We start from the raw sequence: 12,500 nt of genomic DNA, 5'->3' as shown, positions 1-12,500 counted from the left end.
CACTCTCAATCTCTCTCTCTCACACACACATTAAACACACACTCTTTTTCTCTCACACACATTGAACACACTCACACAAACACACACAAATCACAATCTTTCTGTCTCTCTCTATTGCACACACTCACTCCCTCACTCACTCTCTCACACATACACACGCGCACACGCGCACACACACACACACACTCACTCACTCACTCACTCACTCACTCACTCACTCACTCTCTCTCTCACACACACATGTGCACACACACACACACACGCGCACACACACACAAACACACACTGTCTACACTTCATCTGACATCACTGGAAGAGTTGATCACACTCAGAGAAGAATGACAGTGTGTGTGTGTGTGTGTGTGTGTGTGTGTGTGCGTGTGTGTGTGTGTGTTTTAGAGTGTGTGTGTGTATTTGAGTGTGTGTGTGTGTGTGTGTGAGCGTCTGTGCTGCTGCAGTGGAGTGTGTTTGTCCTGCGCAGGTGTGAATCTCAAAGTATTGAAGCTTTTGATTGGACGCGTGAGCAGTGAAGCTGAGCGATGTTTTGGGAACACACACACCCGTCTTTATTATCTGCACTGCATCATGATTCCAGATGTGCAGCTGTTGTGCTGTTGTCCCCTCATTATAGTCTCATAATACACACATCTAAATAATCCTGTCATTCGCTGTCAGATCACCACACACACTTAAATATAGCCGAGCGAACACTGCAGCATGTGCTGATAAATAATGCTCAGCTTATCACTGCTAATATAGATAATATTTCAACTACACGCTTCTAAAACAAGCTCTCTGTGTTAAATACTCTTCCTTTATTTATATATATACTCACCGGCCACTTTATTAGGTACACCTCACTAGTACCGGGTTGGACCCATTTTGCCTTCAGATCTGCTTTAATCCTTCATGTCAGAGATTCAACAAGCTACTGGAAATATTCCTCAGAGATTTTGCTCCATATTGACATGATCGCATCACGCAGTTGCTGCAGATTTGTCGGCTGCACATCCATGATGCCAATCTCCCGTTCCACCACATCCCAAAGGTGCTCTATTGGATTGAGCTCTGGTGACTGTGGAGGCCATTTGAGTACAGTGAACTCATTGTCATGTTCAAGAAACCAGTCTGAGATGATTCAGGCTTTATGACATGGTGCGTTATCCTGCTGGAAGTAGCCATCAGAAGATGGAGACCCTGTGCTCATAAAGGGATGGAGATGGTCAGCAACAATACTCAGGTAGGCTGTGGTGTTGACACCATGCTCAATTGGTACTAATGGACCCAAACCACCAGATCCTGCTATCTACGCTTGAGTCACTGGGCGTCGCAGGCACTGTTATTCAATGGTTCAGTTCCTACCTCTCGGACAGATCATTCAGGGTGTCGTGGAGGGGAGAGGTGTCCAACCTACAGCATCTATACACTGGGGTACCTCAGGGCTCTGTTCTTGGGCCACTTCTCTTCTCTATCTACACGGCATCTTTAGGAACAGTCATCCAGAAACATGGTTTTTCCTACCACTGCTATGCTGATGACACCCAGCTATACCTCTCTTTCCACCCTGATGATCCCTCGGTTGCAGCTCGCATTTCAGCCTGCCTGTCAGACATTTCACTCTGGATGAAAGATCATCATCTCCAGCTTAACCTCATGAAAACGGAAATGCTTGAAGTTTCTGCCATCCCGACTCTCCACCATAACTTTCCAATCCAGATGGATGGAGCAACCATCACTGCATCCAAAATGGTAAAAAGCCTTGGAGTTACGATTGATGACCAACTGAACTTCTCTGAGCACATTTCTAGAACTGCTCGATCTTGCAGATTCGCACTCTACAACATCAGAAAGGTCCGACCCTTCCTATCTGAACATACAGCTCAACTCATTGTTCAAGCTCTTGTCCTCTCCAAACTGGACTATTGCAACTCTCTGCTAGCCGGGCTTCCAGCTAACTCTATCAAACCTCTTCAGCTGCTTCAGAACGCAGCAGCACGAGTGGTCTTTGATGAACCCAAAAGAGCACATGTCACTCCGCTACTCACCCGTTTGCACTGGCTGCCAGTTGCTGCTCGCATCAAATTCAAAGCTCTGATGTTTGCTTACAAAGTGACCTCTGGCTTTGCTCCTTCATATCTGCTCTCACTTCTGCAGATATATGTGCCCTCCAGAAACTTGCGTTCTGTGAATGAACGTCGCCTCGTTGTTCCATCCCAAAGAGGGAAGAAATCACTTTCCCGAACTCTCACATTCAATCTGCCCAGTTGGTGGAATGAACTCCCTAACTACATCAGAACAGCAGAGTCACTTGCTGTCTTCAAGAAACCACTAAAAACTCAACTGTTTAGTCTCCACTTTCCTTCCTAATCTGCAACTGCCTCTCTGGCTATACCACTAACTGTGCCCTCTCTCTCTCACTTTCACTCTCTCTCTCTCTCTCTCTCTCTCTCTCTCTCTCTCTCTCTCTCTCTCTCTCTCTCTCTCTCTCTATACCACTAACTGTGCCCTCTCTCTCTCTCTCAAAAAAAAAAAAAAAAAAAAAAAAAAAAAATTCTACTAATGCTCAGCTTCTTAGACTTTACACACCTGAAACTTGTCTATAGCGCTTGTTCACTGCTGCTCTTATAATTGTGTAAATTGCTTCCTTGTCCTCATTTGTAAGTCGCTTTGGATAAAAGCGTCTGCTAAATGACTAAATGTAAATGTAAATGCAAAGAAAATCTCCCCCACACCATTACACCACCACCACCAGCCTGAACCGCTGATACAAGGCAGGATGGATCCATGCTTTCATGTTGTTGAGGCCAAACTCTGCCCCGAGCATCCGAATGTGTCAGCAGAAATGGAGACTCATCAGACCAGGCAACGTTTCTCCAATCTTCTATTGTCCAGTTTTGGTGAGCCTGTGTGAATTGTAGCCTCAGTTTCCTGTTCTTAGCTGACAGGAGCGGCACCCGGTGTGGTCTTCTGCTGCTGTAGCCCATCCGCCTCAAGGTTGGACGTGTTGTGTGTTCAGAGATGCTCTTCTGCAGACCTCGGTTGTAACGAGTGCTTATTTGAGTTACTGTTGCCTTTCTATCAGCTGGAACCAGTCTGGCCATTCTCCTCTGACCTCTGGCATCAACAAGGCATTTGCGCCCACAGAACTGCCGCTCACTGGATATTTCCTCTTTGTCGCACCATTCTCTGTAAACCCTAGAGATGGTTGTGCGTGAAAATCCCAGTAGATCAGCAGTTTCTGAAATACTCAGAGCAGCCCGTCTGGCAGCAACAACCATGCCACGTTCAAAGTCTCTTAAATCCCCTTTCTTCCCCATTCTGATGCTCACTTTGACCTGCAGCAGATCATCTTGACCATGTCTACATGCCTAAATGCAGTGAGCTGCTGCCATGTGATTGGCTGATTAGAAATCTGCGTTAACGAGCAGTTGGACAGGTGTACCTAATAAAGTGGGGTTATGTATATCCACAGCACATTCTGTGAGCGGAGCTGTGAGGGGAGGAGTGGTTATTTGTATCCACAGCACATTCTGTGGGCGGAGTTGTGAGGGGAGGAGTGGGAAGTGGGCGGGGTGTACAGCTGCAAGGGGAAGAGGCAGAAGCAGGCGGGTTATTTATACTCAGTATATAGTGTGGGCCGAGCAGTGAGGGGACACGGTCTGAAGTGGGCGGGGTCAGTGTGTGTCCTCTTTAGCTCCTCAATGCCAGCCGTAGGCTCCAGGCATGCATCATGTGCTAATTAAGCAGAGTTATTTAATTAAGAGTGCAGCGCGCATGCAGATCGCATTACTCACGGCCAATTAGGAGGCAGAGACACATCTGCACACGCTCAGAGAGAGAGAAAGAGAAACACACACTGCAGACAGATCACACCATTCAGCTGGATATACATTATGCTTAATAATGTAACAGTAGATTATTCTAATTATATTATTAATTTTATTATTATCTTAAGTAATATAATTATTTTAAGTAATATTTCAGAAATAATTAAGATCTCTGGATTTGTTCGGTGGATTAAATGATATTTTGAAAATGTTATTTATTTTAATGTATAATTTAATATATTTTTACAATTTATTTTTAAATAATTCTACATTTGAATTGATATATTATCTATAGTATTACATATTTAAATGATGAACATATAATTTAAATATATAGATAATATCTAAAAATGTGTAAATATGTTTCTTGAGCTGTGCATAAAAGCATGAGCTACAAATAAACATTCATAAACCATTGCATAAACATATTTATATACAGAGGATGAAGTGGGCGGGGTTATTTATATTTACAGCACTTTCTATTGGCGGAGCTGCAATGGGTTTTTATTATCACAGCATATACTGTGGGCGGAGCTGTAAGGGGGTGGAGTCAGAGGTGGGTGGGCTCATTATTCATTCCTTTAGCACATGATGCATGGGTGGAGCAATAAAGTGGGCGGGATCATTTGTTATCTCTACAGCCCATTGTGAAGGCGGAACTGTGATTCGCGGGTGGGGGGTGTAGTATGAAGTGGGCGGGGTTATTTATATTTACAGCACATTCTAAGGGTAGAGCTGCAGTGGGGTGGAATGTGAAGTGTGCAGGGTTTTTATTATCACAGCACATTCTGTGGGCGGAGCTGTAAGGGGGTGGAGTCAGAAGTGGGCGGGCTCATTATTCATTCCTTTAGCACATGATGCATGGGTGGAGCAATAAAGTGGGCGGGATCATTTGTTATCTCTACAGCCCATTGTGAAGGCGGAGCTGCGATTGAGGGAGGGTGGAGTATGAAGTGGGCGGGGTTATTTATATTTACGGTACATTCTATGGGCGGAGCTTCCATGGGGTGGAATGTGAAGTGGACAGGATTTTTATTATCATAGCACATTCTGTGGGCGGAGCTGTGAGAGGGTGGAGTCAGAAGTGGGCGGGCTTTTCTCTGGATTTGTTAGGTGGATTAAGTGTTATTTTGAAAATGTTAAGAATTTTGATATATGATTTAATTTTTACAGAATGTTAATTATTTATTTTATTCTGTAAAGATCAGATTTTCTTCCAAATTTGTAAAAAAAGACTAAATGCTGTTGTTTTTTATCAGCGTTATTCATTAAACATGCAGTCGCTTCCTTCTGAAGTAAAATAAAATAGTAAAAATGGTTGTTTTCTGCTAAACGAAAGGCTCATAATAACATTTACATTTATTTAAAGTTATTTTAAACTCATTTATTCAATTTCCTTCAGCTTAGTGACTTATTCATCAAGGGCTGCCACAGCGGAATGAACCGCCAACTATACCAGCATATGTTTTACATAGTGGATTCCTTTCCAGCTGCAACCCAGTACTGGAAAACACCCATACACATTCATTCATTCACACACACACATACACACACACACACACACATACACACTCATACACTACGGCCAGTTTAGTTGATCAGTTCCCCTATAGCGCATGTGTTTGGACTGTGGGGGGAACTGGAGCACCCGAAGGAAACCCACACCAACATGAGGAGAACATGCAAACTCCACACAGACACAGCCGAGGCTTGAACCAGCGACCTTACTGTGAGGCCAACACACTCATTAGCCATTAAATTACACATAACAGTAAATATCACAGTAAACTATTGAAAAAGGGTTAAAATGCACGACAACGCAAATGCAAACATGGTATTACTCTGGTAAATGTCTCGCTTTTTATTATGTTATTTTAAGAATTAGTAATAAAGAAGTATAATACATGACGCCAATATTTTATTTTCAATTTGGAAGAAATGTCATCAGTAGTTTACCGAATGAAACTGTCTTTCCCTATCACACGTTTATAATGCTGTGTAAACAACACACCGTCAGCGGTTTAATCAGTAGGAAATCAATATTTGCTGCAATAATTCATCTTCAATCATCTCAAATCAAAACATTTATTATTCTAACTGCTGTTTATTTCCTGTCTGAAAACACACACACACACACACACACACACACACACACTCAAGTGTTGCTTTAAATCAGACGTCAGGGTTCTCGGAGTTAAAGAGTGTGTCGTGTGTCATTCTGACAGATTCATACAGCGCAGATCTACATGTCTAGTAACGCAGATGAAGAGTCTGCTCCTGATTTATGGCAGCGATCAACAGAGCACTGGTTATTGATCAGATGAGCTGAGGTGAAGCGTCTGCTGGAGGTCAGAGGTCACGCTGGATCCAGCAGATGTTGACCTTCAGCTGTACTGTAGATCTGCTGGTGTTGATCATGTTCCTCAAACTGTGCGTGTGTGTGTTTATCAGCAGAGACGAAACGCGCACCTGTGTTTACACACTCAGAGACACACACACACACACACACACACACACACACACACACACACACACACACACACACACACACACACACACACACACACACACACTATTGCTAGTATATATGTTATTTGACACTCATCAGCCTTTAGAGATCAGTAACTCTGCAGCTGTTTAGGATTGTTCAAGTGTGCTATTATCATGGTAAATGTCATTTATTAGCATTTTTAAAAATAATTCAGTGGCACATATGCCAAAACACGGTATTACCATGGTAAAGATTAAAAGAAATGTAAAAAAAAAAAAACCTTTTCAATAATATAAGAGCAAAAAAATGTGGTGAAGATAAAAGATTCAGTGTGTATGTCCAAAAACATGGTCATGATGTGCCACAGTGTGAGAATATATCCAGGACTGAGGAAATGTTGTATTACAGTACACACACACACACACACACACACACACGTGCTGTTTCAGTGGCAGAAGGTATAAATATGTAAATGAATGTATTTCTGGGTAAACTAAAGCATGTAAACTGGGTCAGCTTATGAAGAATCTGAAGCCGTGAACCGCAGAATCAATCCAGAGAATGTAGGACAGGGGGAGGAGCCTGTGGGGAGCTGGGCGGAGCCTGTAGGGTGGTGGGCGGAGCCTGTAGGGTAGTGGGACGAGCTATATGTGCAGTTTCTGTGACTGAAGATAAGCTGGAATAACTGTGTGATGAGTGTTTATGAGCGAGAGAGAATGCGTGTGTGTGTGTGTGTGTGTGTGTGTATTAAAGTGTGCATGTGTGTATTTGTGTGTGTGCGTATGTATTATGAGTGTATGCATTAGGGCATCTGCATTTTTGTGTGTGTTTATTTATCAGTTTGTGTGTGTGTGTGTGTGTGTGTGTGTATTTGAGTATGCATTTGTGCTTGTGTATGTATAACTGTGAGCTTGCTTGTGCGTGCGTGTGCGTGCGTGCGTGCGTGTGTGTGTGTGTGTGTGTGTGTGTGCTGTTTTTCCTCCTCAGTCTCCAGATCTCCATCAGTTTCTGCTGTAATCTCAGTCTTCTAGACTCTGGCCAGTGTTTCTCCTCTCCCTCAGGACATCTGCATCACTCTGCATCATTGGTGTGTGTGCGCGTGTGTGTGTGTGTGTGTGTTTCTTGGCTAATTCCTCTTAATAATCAGCCAGCTTTATTCTCTCCTTCTCTCCTTAAAGCAGAATATAATAACGCGGTGGCGGCGGCGCTGACATTTCCACATGTATTGATTTGCATTAGTACTCGTCAGATGTACTTTTGTTCACTAATCAGCACAAACACATCACAGAGAGCTTCTGACAGCCGTAATCTCACCTGTTTATAGCTGCTTGTTAACCTGCTATTGTATAATATGAATATTTTTATCCTTTTTTCCTTCATTAATTGGTAGATTTACATAAACATGTCGACTTAAAGCTGCTGTATGTGAGTTTCTGACTCTTCTAAAGCATAAAAACAGCATCGTATGTGTGCAGATATTCAGAAACATGTCAGTGCTGTACTTGTTTATCTGAAACACAATGCTGAAGTCAGATATTCTGCTTTGAACGTGTGTTTTTTGGTCTCTTTAACCCGCCCAATGCCAGTTTAGCCAATTATATTCCAGCACCCCGGGGTGTCTTGATGTGATTCAGTCAGTCAGGAAGGCTCTGAAAGCATGCGGCCGTGACTGAAATGCGCCCTCCGGTGGACAGTAGCAGACTCTGAAATGAGATGCAGATTCAGAGTTCCACATGAGGTTATTAATCAGCAAATAATATAAATATTAGGAGTGTAAACATTAGGTGAGCAGATTACATTAGCCGCAGTTCCACTATCGGGCCAGTGCGAGCTAGGGCTTTAATCGGGCCAGGCCGGGCCAATAGCCCGGGAGGTTGAGAAATGAGGCCGAAATCATGTCGCGTTTCCACTGTCGGGCTAGTTGCTCGCAGCGCGTCACGCAAACACCGCCGCCAGAACGTCCCCCGAATCAAACGTCACACAACCTGCCACACAACCCGCCCACTTCAGCGGGAACAAAAAACTCAAATTATATCACATTTTAAGGTTGCAACATTTATTTTTACTTAACTACAAAGCACCTTAAGAAAAAAAAATTGTAATAGCAGAGTAAACAAATAATATCTTAATATACAGCAGTAAATGATATATCCTTATGTATACACAATTTTTTTTCCATTACTTTGTATTGTTTACTTACCGACTGTAAGGTTAGCTGCCATCGAATCTCTGGTGGTCTCCCCACTAACGGAGGGTCGGTGACCTAGCACACCGTCCATGATTTCAAACCACGGGAAATTTTTCCGGTGGGCGCCGCTCTGACCATTGTGGATTTTGATCGTTTTATACTGTGCACGCAATTTCTTCAATTTCTCGCGGACTTGTACCGTTGTTCGCTGAATTTGTGCTTTCGCTAGCTCAGCAACGATGTACTTGATAACGTCCTCATTTCTGCAAACGCCGTCTATTTGCCTCTGAACATTTTCCTCGGCCCAAATGTTCAGAAGAGCCCTGGTGTCCTCAACTGACCAGTACTGTCTGCTATCCATTTTTTCTTCTTCTTAGTGAGTTGATCAAGCGCGATAGCAAAACAAATGTAAGGGAAGAAAGCATCTTGTCTCCTCTTTACCTGACAGGAAAACTCCGCCTTTGTACGTAACCCCGCCCCGAAGCCCTAGTTGGCCCTCCTTGGCCCAAGGTATTCGGCGGGCCGAAAAAGGCCGGACGCTGGCCCTAAGGAAGCCCCGCTTTGGCCCAATTACGCCCCGGAAGTGATAGTGGAAACGTGACTGGCCTTGGCTCGCCCTGGCTCGCTCGCTTTAGGCGCGATAGTGGAAACGCGGCTATTGTAACCTCGTGTCCTAACAACACGCTAAGTGACGAGATACACAGTGATGAGCATTTTGGCTGTTTGCACCAGACGAGAAACGTAAACACAGTTATTCAGAAGCACAGAATCTGCAGTCACTCATGAAACGGTTTATAATCTATTTAATCCATATGAACCCTCATTAACATGATTAAATGTAGATGCTGAATCACTGATGTGTGTTTAGTTCTGAAGTTCAGTTTCAGATGGGTTATTTTATTCTCCAGATCTGAGCTGAACTATCTGCTGCTGCTTCAGTATATGGTAATAAATGTCCTGTAATACTCACATTATTAGCATTTAACACTGAATAAAGCACATGAGCTGCACCTGAGCTGATCATCCTCAGTTTTCTGTTGTTCAGCTGTGAGTAGGCATGAGACGATAACCGATAACCTGATTATTTAATGCTAAAAACGACTGGTAAAAATACAGATTGTAATTTAGTATGGGCTAGTTTAAATAAATACACTATATTTTATAATAAATTAATATAGGCCTAACATATTGTTTAAATTAATGAAATAGGTTATTTTCTGAAGAATGTGCTCGTCTGTTGATTCTATCAAATTAAACACAAATAAGACAGGTGTGTATACTCTGTGTATTTAAAGGAACAGTCAATGCACTGAAAACAGGCCCCCTTAAACCCTGAATAGGCTATTAATAACAGATATAAAAGATAAGTGAGTTTTTTGAGAAAGCAAGAGAGAATCTTGCGGTTATAAAGGAGTCAAATGACCAACGCTCGCAACAGGTTTAATTCCAGATCAGGCCTTTTGAGCTGGTCTCTGAGTTCTTGATTTTCTTCTTCAGTTGTTTCAGTTTTACAAATCGTAATTGTCCGCTGTGTGAGTGTGTGTGTGTGTGTGTGTGTGTGTGTGTGTGTGTGTGTGTGTGTGTGTGTGTGTGTGTGTGAGATCCGCTGCTGATCTGCTCTTCGTTCAGTCTGAATCATCTGACCTGTTTCTGAGAAACTGGGCTGATGGAGGACAAGTGTGTGTGTGTGTGTGTGTGTGTGTCTGCATGTGTAAATGTGTGTGTGCTTGTTAGTATGTGTGATTATGTATGTGTGTGCATGCATGCATGTCAGTTGTGTGTGTGTGTGATATTATTGTAGATGCCTGTGTTCGTGCATGCATTTGACTGTATAATGTGTGTGTGTGTGTGTGTGTGTGTGTGTGTGTGTGTGTGTATGTGTGTCAGAGTGTATACTTGTGTGTGTGTGTGTGTGTGTGTGTGTGTGTGTGTGTGTATGTGTGTCAGAGTGTATACTTCAGTGTGTGTGTGTGTCAGAGTATATACTTTAGTGTGTGTGTGCGTGTGTGTGTGTGTGTGTGTGCGCGTGTGTGTGTGTGTGTCTAAAATCCATTACTAACCTAAACTAGTCTCTGTGTCTCCTGCTAACACCAGCAATGAGTCTGCATGCATGTGTCCGTGTGTGTGCATGCGTGTTTGAGTGTGTGTGTGTGTGTGCGTGTGTGTGTGTGTGTGTGTGTGTGTACGCTCTTGCTGTAGTCTCTGCAGGCTGTTGAACAGGTGTAATGCAGTGATAAATCTGACTTTAATCAAAGGCTTTATTTTCAGAGGAAGGTGAGCGCTCAGCTCTGCATATGCGCTCTAGTGACCCCCCCCACACACACACACACACGCACAGTCTCAGTTACCATCATGAGCTCTTCCAGCAGTGTGTCCAGTGTTGGTTAGCACAGCAGATCTGCTCGTCTGTGATGAACATGCTAATGAGCAGGAGCGCTCGTCAAACACTCACTGTGCTGTACTGCGGTTATCATCATCCGTACTGACCATCACGAACACACACACAGACACACTCGCTCTGACATACACGCGCTGTAAAGATCAAACACACACTGATGTGCAGATTCAGGAGGCCTTTCCCCGGTCTCTGAGCACTTCTCACAGCGGGAACATTTGCATAAGGGATTGATTATATTTATAATAATCACACATGATGAGACCGTATCTTACATTTCCATTGTTTGACGGATGTGTGTGAGCGTTACATAGCAGCAGCAGCAGCGCTCATTACTGTCAGTTCCAGAGCAGTGGACCAATCAGAAGAGCTGGGAGGCGGGAGATTCTGTTTACGTTAGCAAGTTGGCATGACAACGGCAACATGACAACATCTCATGTGTTTAGACACAAAGACATGATGTTTGTGGATGTTTCCTCAGTTGTTGCACATCTGGACTGACTGTATTCGTCATGAGAGAGCGTGAACTGAAGCGGTTCAAGAAGAGCATATATACACACTCACCGGCCACTTTATTAGGTACACCTCACTAGTACCCGGTCAGACCCCTTTAGCCTCCAGATCTGCTTTAATCCTTCATGTCAGAGATTCAACAAGCTCCTGGAAATATTCCTCAGAGATTTTGCTCCATGTTGACATGATAGCATCACACAGTTGCTGCAGATTTGTCGGCTGCACATCCACGATGCCAATCTCCCGTTCCACCACATCCCAAAGGTGCTCTATTGGATTGAGCTCTGGTGACTGTGGAGGCCATTTGAGTACAGTGAACTCATTGTCATGTTCAAGAAACCAGTCTGAGATGATTCAGGCTTTATGACATGGTGCGTTATCCTGCTGGAAGTAGCCATCAGAAGATGGAGACACTGTGCTCATAAAGGGATGGACATGGTCAGAACAATACTCAGGTAGGCTGTGGTGTTGACACCATGCTCAATTGGTACTAATGAACCCAAAGAAAATCTCCCCCACACCATTACACCACCACCAGCAGCCTGAACCGCTGATACAAGGCAGGATGGATCCATGCTTTCATGTTGTTGAGGCCAAATTGTGAGCCGAGCATCTGAATGTGGCAGCAGAAATGGAGACTCATCAGACCAGGCAACGTTTCTCCAATCTTCTATTGTCCAGTTTTGGTGAGCCTGTGTGAATTGTAGCCTCAGTTTCCTGTTCTTAGCTGACAGGAGCGGCACCCGGTGTGGTCTTCTGCTGCTGTAGCCCATCCGCCTCAAGGTTGGACGTGTTGTGTGTTTAGAGATGCTCTTCTGCAGACCTCGGTTGTAACGAGTGCTTATTTGAGTTACTGTTGCCTTTCTATCAGCTGGAACCAGTCCCCCACAGAACTGCCGCTCACTGGATATTTCCTCTTTGTCGGTCCTCTTATGTGTGTGTGTGTGTGTGTGTGTGTGTGTGTGTGTGTGTGTGTGTGTGTGATGTTGATTGTTCTGTTGTGATCACACTAATGAGGATTAAAGCTGATTAAACACTTGTTGTGGTGTAAAGCCGAATGCTGTTATTATCCGTAACGGCGTTCAG

General features: G+C 43.7%; 1 protein-coding gene across 1 annotated transcript in view; it reads left to right on the top strand.

Annotated features, from left to right (window-relative positions):
* Positions 1 to 12,500, top strand: part of tmem117 (transmembrane protein 117) — a 54,917-nt gene that overhangs the window by 21,613 nt on the left and 20,804 nt on the right.

The sequence above is a fragment of the Danio aesculapii genome, chromosome 25, assembly GCF_903798145.1.
Source record: "Danio aesculapii chromosome 25, fDanAes4.1, whole genome shotgun sequence".
NCBI classification, from domain to species: Eukaryota; Metazoa; Chordata; class Actinopteri; order Cypriniformes; family Danionidae; genus Danio; species Danio aesculapii.
The sequence above is the reverse complement of the archived record's forward strand: the minus strand, read 5'-3'. Positions and strand labels throughout refer to the sequence as shown.